Source organism: Mytilus galloprovincialis, chromosome 4 (assembly GCF_965363235.1).
Source record: "Mytilus galloprovincialis chromosome 4, xbMytGall1.hap1.1, whole genome shotgun sequence".
In the NCBI taxonomy this organism is placed as follows: domain Eukaryota; kingdom Metazoa; phylum Mollusca; class Bivalvia; order Mytilida; family Mytilidae; genus Mytilus; species Mytilus galloprovincialis.
Window position 1 is genome coordinate 90,132,135 of NC_134841.1, and position 19,535 is coordinate 90,151,669.

Here is a 19,535-nt window from a genome sequence, read left to right on the forward strand (position 1 = left end):
TACAGATGCACAACATTCATACAGTGTAATTTTCAATTTTCCAACAGGAAGTAACATAGACTTTTTATACTAATTGATTAAGTTATTCAGTTATATCGATAAACTAATAGTATGGAAATTGAGCAAAAGAAGCCGAAAGATAAATTACGCGATATACTTAATCAAATGTATATACCGAATTTAAAAAAAAAAATTCGATAATATTTTATTCTTTATATCAAATAAAGCTAACATTAGAATATCGCTTTTCAATAGTCATCAATCGGTTAATAGAAAATAAATCCGGGTCACAAACAAAAACCGAGGACAACAACAGACAACAAAAGTCACTGAACTGCAACAGACATATGAACGACCTACATAGTCCTGACTTCCTACACATTTGATATTAATCCAAAGCTTGAAACAACACAATAACTAATAACGACATCTCTTTCTTCGTTTTTGAATTAAGAATATAATTTCATCACGTTATCCATTTTGAAACGCAAAAAGCATGTAAAGGTATTCACGGAAACTATGAGCAGAAACTGTGAACTGTCTTTGCTCACGCAAAGATCATGATGCATATACCCTGTGTCTTATTCTTCATGTAGCAATACATGCTGTTTACCTTTAGCTGTACTTTCTTTATGTCTATTTTTTTTTAAGTTGAACTACTGTTTAATGGGGCCAACATGTAGGTTATATTTTAATGTAAAGAAGTTTATTCACAAAACAATTTTCATACTTTATGAAAAGAAATCTTTGCTTGCTTTATCTTTTGTTTTACCTTTTTGACGTGTTAAACAATGTTTTATGTAAGATATAAGCCTCTAACAGTCCATTCTGTAAAATATTGGATAGGTCTGAGGTCGCAGGCTTATCGGCTTATATCCCTTACTGAATATACACTGAAATTATCTTTTAACGCCAATGACATCAAGCTTTGAAATTATGTGCAATGACATTACAATATCACTACCTAATCACTGCACACACAACCCAGATCTCGTTCTTTTGTGTAGTTAGTGTAATTCCGCAATCTTCAATAGGTTTGTTTATTCAAATTGAATGTAACAAATTTGAACAAAGATTAACTACTATTGGCTTTTATGTTCAAAAACTGGGACTTTGAAATCAAAAAGCTGAATGTCATATACTATACAATGCACAGTGTACAATTTATATTTTACCAAATTGATGCTGAAAAGTCTTTTTACAAAGTGGATACTGAAATTAACATGGGCAAAATGGATATCGAAATTTAGCACTCAGAACATGGACGCAATGGCAATTAAAAAATAACTCCGAGGCACATTACAATAACCACCAAAACGACACTGAAAATTTCATTTAACTAATTGGACACTGAAATTGACATTTTAACAAATCATGAAAATAGATATAGAACTATCAGTTTCCAACACTGAAATCAATATTCAACCATAGAATTATTCTTAGGACCATATCTTATTTGGGTTAAACAGTTAAGACATGTCTATCCAATAACAAGAAAGGACAAAACACTGAGACCCGATTTTGCAAGCTAAAGGTATTATACGATTAAGTAGAAAGTTTTCGAACATCTTCCTAAATGCACATTTGTTCTATCATTTATAATGAGATATATAACAAAATGGAATACAACCAAAAAGAATACACTAAAGCTTCATGTCAGTTTTTACGGAAAACTGAAATATCAAGCAAAAAAATTCGTAACCTTCTCAAAAACAAAAAACATGTTGCAAAATTGTTTGATGGCGACTGGTGTTTGCTTTAACCACCATTTTTTTTTTATTTTCTCGAATCTGATTAAAAATTAGATTTTTCATGTAACATGTGCTTGTTGCTTTTAATTGTATTTGCATATCGTTTCCAGTTACACGGTAAAATTTTGATTAAACTTTTTCCACCAAACCTGGTTGAACAAAATTCCCCTTTATATTGTATAAAAGTTTAATATGCTTTTTACTAAAGAAGGGACGAAATAAACCAGAGAGACATTCAAACCTATAGATCAAAAATAAACTGACAACGCCATGGATAAAAAAGAAAAAGATAAACAGACAAATGAGAGTACACAAGACACAACATATAAAAGTAAAGACTGAGCAACACGAACCTCATCCAAAACTGGGGGTGATCTCAGGTGTTAAATGAAATGCGATAAACGGGAACAAACATTTTTAAATATCCAAAAACAAAGAGTTCCAAATGATGAAGTTGAAATCATCTCTTCGTATATTTTACGGACGCCATCACGAGTTGGTTGACTCTTAAGCAGATACAGAAGATATCACATTTGTTTCTTATATCGTAACTACAATCCCGTTCCCTTTTCACGAATGTGACCTACCGAATTAGACTATTCACTGGCTTTGTCATAGCACGAGCAACACGACGTGTGTCACATGGGGATTAGGATCTGATTATCCTTCCGGAGAACCTGAACTCAACCCCAATTTTGGTGGGGTTCGCGTTGTTGTTGTATCCCTATTTGTTCTCACATCTTTGTCAATATATTGAATTTTGATGCCACTGTCGTACAAGTGTAAACTTTACAGTTTTTAAACCTGGTACAATTCACCATTTTCTACATTTTAAAATACGTGTACCAATCCAGGAATATGACAGTTGCTATCCATTCGTTTGATGTGTTTTATCATTTGATTTTGCAATTTCATATGGGATTTTCCGTTTTTAAATTTCCTCGGAGTTCAGTATTTTTGTGATTTTACTTTTCATTATAAACCTAAATGTCCTCAACAATAACCAGTTGCCTTTAACATTTCGTCAGGATGTAATTAGACCTTTATCTTATAACAAGTATCTATGACGTAGCCTATTTTCTAGTGTTTATTAGCGAACAAATAACAAGGCTTTTGCATCTTCAAAATATCTTTATTCTTTTGCTAAAGCTATAGAAACGAAAAAAAACAAAATTCATATAAGTAGGATATTGTTTTGTAACAGTAACCTTGTTTTCATTATAATGCAATCAAGTAAACGGTATTGGGACCGTATTTCTATTATTGGAAGTCTTTATCTGTGTTTACAAAGAAATAGATACGTTTTATCTTTTTTTAAAGAGATTGAAATAACTAGTTGCGTATGCCAGGACGATAACAAGACATCGATGAAAGATTTTTAGATAAGAGAAGAAATTAATTGTAAAACTAACTTGGAAAAACAAGTTATTTATCATTACTTTTCAAAACACATTTAAAGAAACGCAAGTCATTTATTTGGATTTAATGGTGTCTTTAAGAATCCATTTACCATGAAATCCTGTATTTCAATTATGCGCAAATCGCACAGTCAATAAGTTCCGTCAATTTATCCCTGCAAAAACATTCTTTTTTTCAAAACAAAATAGAATAGTCAAAAAAGGAAGAGCTGAAAATGTATGTGATTAGAACACTTAATCAATGCGAAGATTCAGATTTGTATGGTTTGAGCTCCAAAATTATATGTTTTTTACTGTAAATGGAATTTATTTTTAACTAAAGCAATTGTATACGCTTTTTAAATATTACACAATAGTTAATATAATTTAGTACGCCAGACGCGCGTTTCGTCAACATAACACTCATCAGTGACGCTCATATCATTATATTTATAAAGCCAAACAAGTGCAAAGTTAAAGAGCATTGAGGATCCAAAATTCCAAAAAGTTGTGCCATATACGGCTAAGGTAATCCAAATGCATCAAATTATGTAATGATGATTATATTTCTAAGATTTTCGTGAGATATAATAATGCATTGACCTTCAATTCTAATCAAATAACAGCTCTTTAAAGTACACCCCTGAATAAAAAATGTTACAATCCAGGTAATACCTTTCTGCCCATAGGTAACATCGTATACCTCGGGCTACAATAGATTGACTTTCAATTTAGCTCTCTTTGAGTAAAGACGTTTTTTTCCAAATTATTTAAAGGTTAGTGGGTTTATTATTTTAGTTAGCATGTCTAACGCCCAACTCAATGACATTCCGTTAGGGATGGCTACACCGTCTCGAGAGAGCGGTGCACTTGATTCGGAAGACCATAGGGTCATTGATGAAAATGTAAGTTTTACCGCAGTGGCGGTAGAAACTGATAAGGTAGTCGAGTCTTTGGGCTCTTCTCACAAGGCGAGGAGAAATATCTCTTCTCGTCAAGATGATGAAATGTCGTTAGTCGACGGGACAGAAGAAGATGTCAGACAGAGCTGGTCTGACCTAGATACCAAAAACCCTAAACGGAAACGGGACGACTCCGTACCTAGCAGAAAAGGTAAGATTAAACACAGGAAAGTTGTTAATTATTCTAGCAGTTTCTCTGAAAATACTGGTAGCAGTGAATCATCTTCTAGTAACTCTGAATCAGAGAGTTCAGAAGACAATGAAGCGTTTGACCCAGAACCTTCTTTGTCTAAAGATAAAAAAGAAAAAGTACCATCTCATGTAACCAAATATATAGAGAAGTATGATCTAAAGGGTATAAGTAAAAAGACGAGACAAGATATGTCTTTGAATTGGCCTATTCCTTCGTCTAAAGGATTAAAGGCTCTTGAAACAGATAGATTTTTTAAGAAAAATTATTTTCAAGGTAGAAAATGGAATGCTTGATTAGAGAGAAGTAAAATTAACACACAGCTACGCATTCTAGATGTTATGGGTCCTCTGTCCCGTTTATGGTCTGAAGCACATAGGATTAAGAAAGATAATCAAGGTATGGACCCTTCTGATGTAGTTCAGTTAACACAGAGGGCTATCGTGCTAGCAGGTAATGCTCACTATGTTTATAACACTGACAGGAGAAAAGCAATGTTAGTTAAAACAATGCCAGATAGTCTAGATTTTTTAAATGAGAAGAATGCAAGAAAGCTTTGGCAAAATCTAAGGGTCAACTTTTTGGTAATAAGTTTCTAAAGTCTTTGGCTAAAGAAAACAAGGATAACAAAGAACTTAGAGAAATGTTGTTGTTTTCTAACAAGAAAAAACATGCTGGTAAACCTCATTTTAATAGAAAAAATGATCATTTTTTTCAGCAGGGGCCCACAAACAACCTGCAGTCTGTGGGCGGCAGACAAGCTCTACATCCACAAGTTTCAGGGAAGAGACCTTGGCAGGGAAACCAGTCACAGAACAGACAGGGGAACAGTTATGGTCAGCGCCAGAATTAGCGCCAGAACCAGACCCAGAACCAAATCCAGACTCAACCTCAGAACAACCAAGTGTTCAAGAAACCTGCAAACCGATAGAACGGGTAGGTCAAGAGAAAACTTTCAATCATATACAAAACTATTTCCAATTACCAATGAATTGCATAATCAATCAAAATTCTATTCCTGTAGGGGGAAGAGTAAGTCTTTTCCTACAGAATTGGAACTCAATTACAAAAGATCCTTGGGTTCTCCAGTGTGTAAAAGGAATAAAATTAGATTTCTTAGCAACACCTTTCCAAAATCAAATACCAAATCAAGCCTTTTTCAATCAAGAGAATCAGGATTTGATAAACAAAGAAATAACAGGACTTTTGAACAAGAAGGCCATAACACAGTCTTTCCTAACAAAGGATTCGTTCATAAGCAACATTTTTCTGGTACCAAAGAAGGGAGGGGGTCAAAGACCTGTTATAAATCTAAAAGGCCTAAATGTTTTTTTACGTTACGAACATTTCAAAATGGAGGGAATTCATTTGTTAAAAGATCTTCTTTTGAAGAACGATTGGATGGTAAAAATAGACCTAACCGATGCATATTTGACATTGCAAATAGCAAAAGAACACAGAAAATACCTCAGATTTTTTTGGCAGGGAAAAATAAGGGAATTCAGGTCCCTCCCGTTTGGGATTGCAGTAGCCCCAAGAATATTCACAAAACTGATGAAGGTTCCCAATGACTTTATTGAGACGTTTAAGTGTACGTCTGATAGTTTACCTAGACGATATTCTAATAATGAATCAGTCAAATCAGAAAATTTTGTCAGATCTCTCAACAGTTTTGTCAATATTAAGGGGCTTAGGTTTTCTGATCAATACAAACAAGTCAGTGATGGAACCTTCACAAACAATGGAGTTTCTGGGTTATACAGTAAACTCAAAGTTGTTGACTTTGTCTCTCCCGAAAGAGAAGGTAGAGAAAATAAAGAACAGTTCAAAATTAATGCTAGAACACAAGAAAGTGTCAGCAAGAGATTTAGCTCAGTTGATAGGTCAGCTGTTAACAGCATCCAATCAAGCTGTCCTTCCAGGTCCTCTGCATTATCGCAGTTTACAAATATTGAAAACAAAAGCCCTGCATTTGGGAGGCCATTACGATCACCAAATCCAGTTAAACGAGGAAGTTCAGAACGAGTTGCATTGGTGGGTAACCAAGCTGGGGTCTTGGAACGGGAAAGCGTTACTAAGACCAGAACCCCATTTAACCATCAAGTCGGATGCAAGTCTGTCGGGATGGGGAGCAACATGTCAACAGATAAGTATAGGTGGGCTTTGGATAGACGAGGAAAAATACCTCCATATAAATCAACTCGAACTAAAAGCAGCAATTTTCGCAGTACAATCTTATGCCAAAAATCTACAAAACAAGCATATTCTTATACAAATGGACAACACAACAGCAATTGTATATGTAAACAAAATGGGGGGAACGGTGTCAAAAAGACTAAATTCCCTAACAAATCAGTTTTGGGATTGGTGTCTTCAAAGGCAATTAACAATCACTGCGGACTATATCCCAGGAAAAAGCAATGTTACAGCAGACTGGGAAAGCAGGCATTATGCGGATTTCAGCAATTGGCGGTTAAGTCCGATACTTTTCAAAAGTCTCATGAAACGCATAGGTCCTTGCAATGTGGATCTGTTTGCAGACAGGTCAAATACTCACCTGAATCAATATTTCAGCTGGAAGCCAGATCCCCAAGCGAAAGCGGTAGATGCCCTTCTCCAATCCTGGAGAGAGATAAAGGGTTATGCTTTTCCCCCGTTCTGTCTAATAAGTACGTGTCTGGCGAAAGGAAAACAGTCAGATAATTCTGATAACTCCAGTTTGGCAATCCCAGGCTTGGTACCCTCTGTTACTTCAAATGTCAGTAGATGATCCAGTGTTACTTCCCATGAGTCACAACACTGTATTGTCTCCAATGAAAGAGCCACACCCACTGATTCTGAACAAAACATTAAAACTAGCAGGGTGGACGGTCTCCGGAGATCATTTAACTCAATTGGAATTTTAGAGGAAACTAAAGAATTACTCCTTGGGTCTTGGAAATCGGGAACAAGATCTTCTTACGACAGTGCCTGGAATAAGTGGTCTAGCTGGTGTAGCTCACGGGAAATTGATCCCTTTTCAGCACCTTTGGCCGCTATCTTAGATTTTTTGACTTGGATGTATAAAGAGGGGTATCAATACAGAACTTTAAATGTTCACCGTTCGGCCATATCTTCAGTCCTGCCATATATCGATGGTGTCCCAATTGGTCAATTACCTATAGTAAAACAATTAATGAAAGGTGTTCTACAAAATAACTCACCTTTACCAAAATACCAATTTTCATGGGATTTGGATATTGTTCTTAAATATTTATCCGCTTTACCAATAAAAAAAAAACTTGATTTTTCAGTTTTAGGTAAAAAATTATCAATTTTATTGGCTTTGGCAGCGCCAAAAAGGATATCTGAAATTGCAAGGTTAGACAGACGATTCATGTCCAGAAACAAAAGTAGTATAATTTTTCATTTACCGGGTCTGTCTAAAACACAAAAAGATTGCAATAACAGATCAGTGAAATACTGCAAATTTTCAAAGAAAAAATTATGTGTTATTTCTTGTATACATGAATATGAATTGAGAACGGAACATTTAAGGCCTGTTAGTAAACATGAACCTGATCCTTTATTAAGGTCAACTTAGAAACCTTTTAAAGGTCTATCTTCGCAGACAGTTGGAAATTGGATTAAATGGGTTATGAAGGAGGCAGGAATCGACATCTCATTGTTTCAAGCACATTCTTGTCGCATGGTCTCAACTAGCAAGGCAGCGATGAGTGGCATCAGTATGGATGATATTATGTCCATGGCAGATTGGTCCAACACTAGAACGTTTAATAAATTTTATTTTAGGACTGATGAAAAAGCGGGTTTTGCAGAAGTTTTAGAAATGGTAAGTTTGCTTTAAACGTGCATTATTATATCTCACGAAAATCTTAGAAATATAATTTCAGATTTTATGAGGGCGCAAAGCGCCCGAAATGAAATATTGATTATATGATAAGATTAGAGTGAGATATAATAATGCATTTCCCACCCATCCCACCCAAATGCATTATTATAGAGAAATTAAATACATTGCAAATAGATGTGGTATGATAACAATAAGACGACTCTTGATCTAAGTATTTCTAAACACTCACTCACTCACTCATCCTCTTCGTGCCTGTCAGTACATAAGGCCTCAACCAGTACTCGCCACATTTGCCTGTCTTTTGCCTTCTTCTCGATCTCCTTCCAGGTTTTCCCAAGGTCTTTCATCTCTGATTCTATCATTCTGCGCCAGGTCTCTTTTGGCCTCCCTCTTTTCGTCTACCATCAGGTGTCCATCTCAAAGCAATCTTGGTGATATCCTCATTTCCTTTCCTCAATACGTGGCCAATCCAACGCCATCTCTTCCTTTTAATATCTGTTTCAATACAACACTGATTGGTTTAGTGGTACAGGTCTTTGTTGGAAATAGTATTGGGCCAGAATATCTTACAGATCTTCCTCAAGCAGGTGTTATGGAATGAGGAAAGCTTTTTCATGTCTGATTGGATAATTCTCCAGCATTCTGCCCCATATAGAAGGACTGACTTCACATTGCTGGTGTATATTCTGATCTTTCTGATCTGATATTTCTAAACAGTATTCAATAAAATATGAAATATTACACAGAATGTTTATTCTCGAATGCTAACTTGAAATATACATCTATATCATTAAATTTTTCAGAAAGGATAGAGTTGGATGGACTTGAATATGACTGGTATTCCAAACAATAATTGCAGTTTTGTAGCAGTGTGGCGGAATATGATATAGAACATTCGTATGCAGTTTTTTCGTGGACTATAAAGAAATTACTGACTTTAACGTGTATACTCTGTGAAATATTTTGATGTACATTTGATAATACAAATGATTATTTTCTGTAGTTATTTTTTTAAGTAACCGCCTTATATCTATTCAGTCCAAACAGTTCAGTATTCAGATGTTTGGTCAGATGTTGGATTTTGCTTTTTGCTTAGTGAACTGATAATTAGTATTTTGGGTATCAATTTATTTATTCATTATCCAGATGCATAGAAATATGTCTATGGTGAACTATATCCATTGTTTACTGAATCGGTTACTTTCGTATCAGATCTTTTGAACAAGAACATGATATTTTATTGGTTCAGATATTGGTTTTGTTGTTTTATATCAAACATAACTGTTTGAGGTTTAAGGTTTGGCTTCATTGAAAGTCAATCTATTGTAGCCCGAGGTATACGATGTTACCTATGGGCATGCGCAGAAAGGTATTACCTGGATTGTAACATTTTTTATTCAGGGGTGTACTTTAAAGAGCTGTTATTTGATTAGAATTGAAGGTCAATGCATTATTATATCTCACTCTAATCTTATCATATAATCAATATTTCATTTCGGGCGCTTTGCGCCCTCATAAAATCTGAAATTTTGTTTTTAAAAGAGTGGCAATTTTCCCCTGTTTTTTTTTTATTATTATTTACTCTCAGAGGGTCAAAATCTTTTCTCTTCATATTCCAATGAAGCTTGACTATACCTAAATCTTATTAAAGCTATACATTTTAAGAAGATGTTTACTAACATAATTTGAAAATATAAACTTTTTTTCGATGATACACCATGCATGTATTTCTGCGTGGAGATTTAAATACTGAATATTGGTAATCAAGTGACGTACTTTAAGAACCAGCAGATTTAAAAGTTTTCGCTGAAAAGGACGCTAAATCCCCTGAAGCATAACTTTTAAATACATATTAGTTTCAAATTTAATGAATATGTTTAACAAATAGAGGTATGAATATGTCGGCTATAAAAGTTGAAAATATGACCTTTTGTTTCTTGTCAATTAATGCATTTGGTTACAAAGTGTTAACAAAAAATCCATAAAATTTTTAAACAATTTTATTGTTAACTAAGTGGTTCTGCCTCTTATAAGTACCATTAGTTATTTCATTTGATCTAGGAAATAAACATTTTTACCCAAACTCATTTACATGTTACAAATCAGGGGTTCATTTAGCGGTTTAACAATACGTCTTAATTGTTCTCCTAACTTTTTTGTCATGCACATCCAAACGAACGTCAATTAACAAGAACACTTGAAAGGGCTTATGTGCCTGCATAAGGTTCGGGACTAAATTTAACTATGATATATTAACTATTCCGTCTAGTATTCCAACACATTTTTTCGTCACACATAACATCATTTAAGGATTTTTTTATTTGATATAAAATTGAGGAAGGAAATGGGGAATGACACAACACAGCCCGACTATAGAGTAGACAACATTAACTGTGATGATTTCATTTTTTTCTATAATAAAGGTTGCTGAGTTGTCTTTCTCTATCTTGGATTTTTAAATAGCAGATAACGGGCGGTCTTTATCTATAATGAAATGCGTTTTAGAGAGAAGTAAGTAATTCATGTGCAAGACTTTTCATGTTAATATAGAAAAAAAATGTGTGCTTAATCATGTTTACGGCTTTATTTTACAAATAAACAACAAAAAATATATTATTGTTCGATTCATTATTTTTTCAACATTGCCATAAAATGGAGAATAACTTAGAACGCATACTATACAGTTTCGATCCCTCGATATTTTTTTCTTAAATTTTCAGTTTCTTGGACATAAGTTGTCTTTAGTTAGACCTACCTATCTTTTTGTTAAAAAAGATAAACACAAGCGGGATTTTGTTTGACTTTCATACATTACCGATTAAAATGTAAGGTTTAGAAGAGGGATCGGTGTACTCAATTTCGATCTTACGTTTAATACCACTCGAACAATGCATCTTTTATTTTACAGTTTGACGAAGCGACAAATAATATTATCTCCCCTGTAACTGTGTTGGATGCTCTTTTAAAAGAAGGAAATACGTGCAACAAAATGTTGGGAGTAATTTGCACCATACGCAGAAAATGTACATTTACAAGAAAAATTGATCAAATAAAAAAATGACATAAATTATCGGATGCAACGCAAATACAAAAATGCTCATCATTTAATCATTGTTAAGGCTGAAGATCTAAAGTGGTTGATATCTGTGTAATTTAATCTCTTGTAAAAACTTGTCTCATTGACAATCATACCACATTTGTATATTTACCAAAAATCGCTAAGGTCGCCTTTTTTTGTTAAAAAAAACCAAGCAAGTGACAATCATTTAAATATATATTAACACACGAAATAGAAAAATCCACCTAGATACAATTAAGAATAGAAATGGGGTCAAAAAGACAACAACCCGACCATATAACAGGCAACAGCAGAAGGTCGCCATTAGGTCTTCAATGCAGCGAGAAATTCCCGCACCCGGAGACGTCCTTCAGCTGGCCCCTAAATAATTGTACATACTAATTCAATGATAATGAACGCCATACTAAACTCCAAATAATACACAAGGAACTAAATAATAGAAGACTAACAAAGGCCAGAGGCTTCTGACTTGGAACAAGTGCAAAAATGCGGCAGTGTTAAACATATTTATGAGATCCCAACCCTCCCCCTATACCTCTAGCCAATGTAGAAAAGTAAACGCATAACAATACGCACATTAAAATTCAGTTCAAGAGAAGTCCGAGTCTGATGCCAGAAGATGTAACAAAAGAAACTAAATAAAATGACAATAATACATAAATAACAACAGACTACTAGCAGTTAACTGACATGCCAGCTCCAGACTTCAATTACACTGATTGAAAGATTATGTCTTCATCACATAAATATCAGGCACAATCCCTCCGTTAGGGTTTAGTATCATACAATCATAAAAGAGGGACGAAAGATACCAAAGGGACAGTCAAACTCATAAATCTAAAACAAACTGACAACGCCATGGCTAAAAATGAAAAAAACAAACAAACAACAGCGCACACGACACAACATAGACAACTAAAGAATAAACAATACGAACCCCACCAAAAAACTAGGGGTGATGTCAGGTGCTCCGGAAGGGTAAGCAGATCCTGTCCACATGCGGCACCCGTCGTGTTGCCTATGCGACAACAAATCCGGTAAATAGTCTTATTCGGTAGGTCACATTCATGAAAGGGAAGGGGACTGTAGTTACGACGTTAGGAACATATCCGATATCATTTGTGAAACGGTTATTCCATAACGGTCAACCAACTCGTGATGGCGTCCGTAAAATTTACGAAGGGATGATTTCAACTTCACCATTTGGAACTCTTGGTTTAATAGCTTCCTTTTGAGCAGCAACCCTCTATCAAGAAAATCATGATATGAAATGCAAGCACGGGAATATCGTATCAATTGGGAGATATATACCCCGTATGCAGGTGCTGCTGGAATGTTGCTACTTAGAAATGGAAAGTTCACAATTGGAAAGCTGAAATCATCTCTTTTGTCGTAAAGTTTTGTTTTCAACCGACCCTCATTGTCAATTTCTAGATGTAAGTCAAGATATGAGGCCGACTTAACCGTATCTGATATACATATATGAGAAAAACACAACCCGTGTCATGCCAACAACTGGTTTTTAAATAAATGTGTTTAGTTTCGATGAAAAGACCCTATAGGTGAATCAATATTAAAGCCAAAATATGCAATCTTTAATGACATGACAACAGTATCGTAACTATATCCCTTCTTAATAATGTATTTAAAGGTTTTGTTAGCTTCTGAGGTGATTACTGACATTTCTGTGCTTTATAAAGAATATTACCATAAAAGAATGGATGTAAGATACCTGAACGTGTAAGAAGTCTGCATGTATAGTTATATTTACGAATGATGTCCTTGTACCGATGATAAAATTTAGTAAATGTTTTGACTAGTTTGTGATATCGAGAACCCTGGTGTAATAATTTTTCAGTAAAACATAAATTTCTCTCGTTAAAATCTAAAACATTGTAACATACACGAGCGAATCGTACAAGTTGGGATTTATAAACACCGTAAAAAATCATCTCTTTTATTATAAGTTCTAGTATTAAGCTTCCCGTTAATGATATAGATATCAAGATCGAGGAAAGGGCAGTGGTCATTGTTAGTATTAGCGTTATTTAAAGTTAGTTCAACATGATAAATTCCTTTAGTATACATACTGTAGTCGTCATTATTGAGAGCCAATATATCATCCAAATATCTAAAAGTATTATTAAATTTTTGTATCTGTTGTTGTTTCGATGGTTCTTTGCTGGTTTTTGTCATAAATTGTAACTCATAGCAATACAAAAAAGGTTCGCAATAAGTGGTGCACAGTTAGTCCCTATTGGAATTCCGATAACCTGACGATACGCGGAATCTCCAAAGCGAAGAAAAATGTTATCTAATAAAAATTTTATGAGTAGATATAGTATCATAGCCTGTCCAATTCAAATAATTCTTTTGTTTATTGCTACTAAAATTTGACCTAAAAGAGTTTGAACATATATATTCACATTCTGACTTTTTAAATGCGCATTTGATTTGATGTGTGAAGAATGTGAGGCAATGGGGTATATAGGGTAGAAAAATCAAAACGTTGAACAGATTCAAAATCACCAATATAAGCATGCAATTTATCAAGTACTTCCAACGAGTTTTTGACACTCCAAAAGTAATTAATTTCACTATTTTCAAAGGCCTTATTTGAACAATTTATTATCAGGTTTTTGATTGAACCAAGTGTACTGGTAAGAAGAATAGACAATTTAGTAATGAAGAAGTAGATACACACATGTACCAAGACTTTTGTTCCAAAAAACTGATGTTATATACAATTCACAGTGAGATAACGTGAACAAATACATCTTTTTATTTGACCTGAAAATGAAAGAATGACGGGGCACCGTTGAGTCGAATCCCTTATTATATAACACTTGATGATGTCACCACTTAGCAGGTCTAAATGGATGATCAATCTCACAAAAGCCTTCTACTTTTGTTATATCTTAATCAAAATGTCATAAATGCTGACAGCAGATTAATTAACAACCTATCATCAATTTCTGAAACGTAAATTCCGTCATTTTAGATGCATTGCCTCCAGAAAAGCCAGCATTGCATGCGTCAGTACTTCTTTTTAATGATAATCAGCTTTCTTTTTAAATCCTTCCAACCTAAATGATGACAGCCCGGTGTGTTTCAACGACAAGCGATGTAATTAATACCTAGTATCTTCAAAATTATGAACCTCCAGCAAAGTTGTTGTAATCAATTTAATATAGTGATGAAGACATTTTATCCTTTATTAGTGAAAATATGTCAAACTTTTTACTGTAATTGTTTCTAACTTATACAATTTGTGTATTGACTAGTTAATCTGTGACTTAGGAACCGAATGTGTGTTTACCAAATTGCTTATCCTGCAATTGTATATTATATAGAACATTTATTGTAATCTTACAGTTATATAATGTTATGTTTACGTGCTTTGTGTGTCTTGACAAAGAGATGAGAAGTGTGCTCAAGTAAAAAAAAACAAAATAAAACACACTTTTTTTAAGTGACACTCTACACAGACCTGTTATAAACGGAATGCACTGGTATGTTAAGAACAGTCCGAATGTTTCTTTATCTTCTCCGATAGGTTTCCGTGTTATGAATTGCCTGTTAATTTCAAATGTTCTGATTCACGTATCACTGTCAAGTCTTTTGCAGACAAACCGCGCATCTAGCGGGCAAAATTTGAACTTTGGTATCTATTATTAGATTTTTTGTGAAACAAATGGAAAAAAACAGAAATAACAAGAAATATTAAAATTCCGATAAAGAGACAACTCCACGTCGATGAATTTTCAAAATCGTCAGACTATCGTTTGTGTTGGCGTTTATATCTCGAATGATTCATGTTGTGGTTACCTGTTCACATTATTAATAATAAAAAGAACATGTGGTATGATTGCCAATGAGACAACTATCCACAAAAGACCAAAATGACACAGACATTAACAACTATAGGTCACCGTACGGCCTTCAACAATGAGCAAAGCCCATACCGCATAGTGAGCTATAAAAGGCCCCGATAAGATAATGTAAAACAATTAAAACGAGAAAACTAACGGCCTTATTTATGTAAAAAAAAAATGAACGAAAAACAAATATGTAACACATAAACAAACGACAACCACTGAATTACAGGCTCTTGACTTGGGACAGGCACATACATAAATAATGTGGCGGGGTTAAACATGTCAGCGGGATCCCAACCCTCCCCTAACCTGGGACAGTGGTATAACAGTACAACATAAGAACGAAGACTTCTTAATCAATGAAGAGATAAAAACCTAAAAACCACAGACTTATGGTTATAAGGAAGAATGACAGAAATAAACTCATCATAGATACCAGGACTAAATTTTGCATATACGCCAGACGCGCGTCTCGTCTACAAAAGACTTATCAGTGACACTCGAATCCAAAAAAGTTTAAAAGGTGAAATAAAGTACGACGTTGAAGAGCATTGAGGACCAAAATTCCTAAAAGTTTTGCCAAATACAGCTAAGGTAATATATGCCTGAGGTAGAAAAGCCTTAGTATTTTACAAATTAAAAATTTTGTGAACAGTAAATTTATAAATATAACCATATCAATGATAATTCATGTCAGCACACACAAGTGCTGACTACTGAGCTGGTGATACCCTCGGGTAAATAAATCTCCACCATAATTATCTCATCGCTTCTTAAACGGACATTGCTATATGACCGTAACGACGTATCTATGCCTAAACTCAGCGTGGAAAATCATCAACCTGCTTCTTATCTAATTTAAAATGCCTGTACCAAGTCAGTAATATGACAGTTCTTGTCCATTCGTTTTTGATGCGTTTTGTTATTTGATTTTGCCATGTGATTATGGACTTTTCGAATTGATTTTCCTCTAAGTTCAATATTTTTGTGATTTTACTTTTTTCACTATGTTTGTGAATCCATGTAAAAAGTAAAAAGTTAAATCATAAAAAAATGAACCCCAATGGAAAATTCAGAACGGAAATTTAAACAAATGTCAAAATCAAAAGCTCAAACACATCAAACGAATTGTTAACAAATGTGATATTCTTGACCTGGTACAGGTACTTTCTTATGTAGAAAACGATGGATTAAATCTGGTTTTATAGCTAGCTAAACTTAATATTTGTATGACAGTCGCGTAAAATTCCATTATATTGTCAACGTTGCGTGAACAATATAAACAGACACAATAGTTAATAAAACAACAAAGTAACAAAGAAGCACAAAAAGGCATTTAGACAAAGTTCATTAGCAAATATGAAATACAAGAATATAAATAGCCATAGCACAAAAATAACACAATGACGGTATGTATGTCCAATACTATGTTACTTTAATGTTTTTATTTTTCTATCGTTATATTACAAACATTAAAAATTGTAGAGAGAGGCAATATATTCTAAAGTGATTAACAAACGCAATGGTTAGTTCTAAATTTCTTAGAACTTTTATTTTGACTTTTTTGTTTTACAAATACTACAAGTAAGTCTCATCATTTAAACGTTCAGTCTCTTAGCCTATATTAATACCGAGTATTGACTTCCGAGAGGGCTTTCGCAATTTTAAAGATAATCATAACAACGCAAAAAACCAATGAAATGGGTTTTGGGGTCTTCACGTTTTCAAAACAAAAAAAAAAAGACTAAGATAAAAAAAAACAAAAAAACTGGCCAATGTAAGATAACGTCCGGTCACTAATAATTCACATTTCAGTGAGTAAATCTGGGATAACTCATGATATTTACCCAAAAGGACGATTTACAACTGAAATTTTAAAATAACAACTTAACTTTTCAGCTCTACCATTGTCGAAATCCAAATATCTTAAGACGTTTTATACACTTTGCCATGCCATTGACGTTTAGATATCGGAAACGTTCACATTTTACTAACTCACTTATAGCGTTATACGCATAGCGTAAAATAATAACACCAAATGTGAAAAAAAATCATATTATATACTGTGTCTTTGTCGTAGCGATTTAGGTGTTTTGATGCCTAAGAACTTTCGATACTACAATAAACTAGAAAAGACGTGTGATTTAAACATGTAACGATTTTGACTGATTCCCTTTTATAAAATATGGATTGAGTGTAAATTGGTATGACAGGTGGTTCAGGGATTGCAAGAGACACTAACCCTGTCATCGAAATCGTTCTCATTCAGTTTTGAGATAGTGCGATTTTCTATATTTTTTTGTTCTGATTTGTACATTCTAAATGGCGGTGGAATTTAGATATATGTATTGTTGGGTATGAATAATGATAACCTTGAAATCGGCTTTATAGGTATAACCTAACAAGGAATCAAATCTTTGTATTTAAATATGAATCTTGTTTTAATACAAGTGATTTTAATATTTCCCCTTTGTAAGTATGATAAATCAAAAACAGCAAAATAAAAGGTTATCGTGGCTTTTATTATTCTCATATCATAAATGATTAGTTTACAATCAAGTATGGTAAATTAAGGCGACACAAGTTCACCGATTTACAAATATAAAATTGTTATTTTATGGAAACCGTATCCTTTACGAAGGACTTAAATATTCTTTAACAACAGAAAGCAACAATAAAAGTCACAAAAGCAGACATTATAGTTATTCTTGGGCCATGATCCTAACTTCGTTATATTTTCTGTCTGTTGAAATGGTATTATAACTTATAAATATATCGCTTTATATGTTGACTCTTGGTTTAATTTCATGCGTTGTCTCTGTAAAATTCTGTTTTGTTGAAAGAAACCAACGCAGTAAACTATGATATATAAATGACCTTATGCGCTGTGTAAACCGAAAGTAAGCAGGATGTAATCAAAAAAACAACTAGCTTTAAGGTAGATTCACTAGATACCGCCATATTAGATTGTACAACAGCAGTTCACAATCGGTTTAGTGTTTTGCCTAAATCTTCAAATTGTGTATGACTGCTTATATTTATAACAAAAACAGGGGATTCTTGCATTATTCAAATTGTCTAAACAAATCCAAATATTTATGTTTTTAGAATAAATTTTTAAATTGGCAATTGAAGAGGAAATGACTCCTTTAGTTAACTTTAATACTTAAATGATTGTGACATTTTCATTTTTTAATTGTAGCAAGAAAACAAGTTCGGTAACACCAACTTCTTTTTATTATTTTCTCAAAGCATATTTTAAAAACTATCTTCTCATCCTTTATTTTCAAAATTCTATCTTATAGATTTCTTTTTATTTACAAAAAAATGATTTATCATAGACGAATTATACAAATTGATCAATTTTGCACGACTTGTAGCTTAAATAATATCCTGGTGATCAATACTTTTAATTATTATTATGAAAAGCAGTTAAAAATCGTCGTTTTGGCGAGGTATAAAAAAGATTTAATCTGAGGAACTATTTACGGATGATCCAACTTAAATCAATTGTTTCGTGATAATAAAAGTTCATCGTATACCCCTGTTTGTTTCACAATTCTCTTTTACTATAAATTGGTTTAAATTTTGAGGCACATTTTTTTCCTTCTAATTATGTTTGGTATTTCTCAGAAAACACATTCATATAAATGGTTCGAAATTTCTTGGAAATTCCTTTGTTCAAATGGAATATGTGTATGTTCAGGTATAACAGTTTAACATATTTTTATGCGCTCATTTATCTGCATCGAGGTACCTCATGGGTTTTTATGGAGTTTTGCCAGCAACTACAACATGTGGAACTGCATATTAGTATAAATAACAATAGCAAGTGTAGATACAGTCCTTGAATGGTGTAATCTTCCCACTAACACCATACACCATTACAAACAGTCGAAAAAAAAAGTTTCGATTTAAGACCGTCGAGACCACACATTTGCGTTTGCCTTGTCGGCACGTTTTTCATTCTGTGAAGATATTTTCTGATTTCATTGATTTTAAAATTTGAATAGACCGGAAATTTCAGCAGCATCATTATTCACTTTTAAACGGAAAGGTCGACATCTCGACAAACAACTTAATATTTTAACACGTATTACGATCAACAAGCCACAGATTTTTAAAACAGTTTACGAAAGTGTCAAACCTATGGTTAACAAGTTGACAATTTCAGAAACTAGCAGACATTATATCAAGTTGTCAGAGAGACAATTTAATAAACTTGGAAGCATTGCGTTTGAATTGTGTCATGTTTTTGTCATCAGTTCTCTCTTTTTCTTCTAATAAAAACCATTTTGATCTGAGCTTCACTGATGAGTCTTATGTAGACGAAACGCGTGTCTGGCGTATTTTAAAATTTATAATCTTGGTACCTTTGATAACTATTGTTGTTGGTTCATTAAAATGTTTTTATATAAATCGAAA

At 33.6% G+C, this 19,535-nt stretch overlaps 1 long non-coding RNA gene across 1 annotated transcript; it reads left to right on the forward strand.

The window, feature by feature from the left end:
• Positions 1 to 4,859: 4,859 nt before the first annotated feature.
• Positions 4,860 to 9,151, forward strand: LOC143070834 (uncharacterized). Its single transcript, XR_012976733.1, has 2 exons — positions 4,860 to 5,236; positions 8,957 to 9,151. It is a non-coding gene; the product is annotated as an uncharacterized LOC143070834 (long non-coding RNA).
• The last annotated feature ends 10,384 nt before the right edge of the window (positions 9,152 to 19,535 follow it).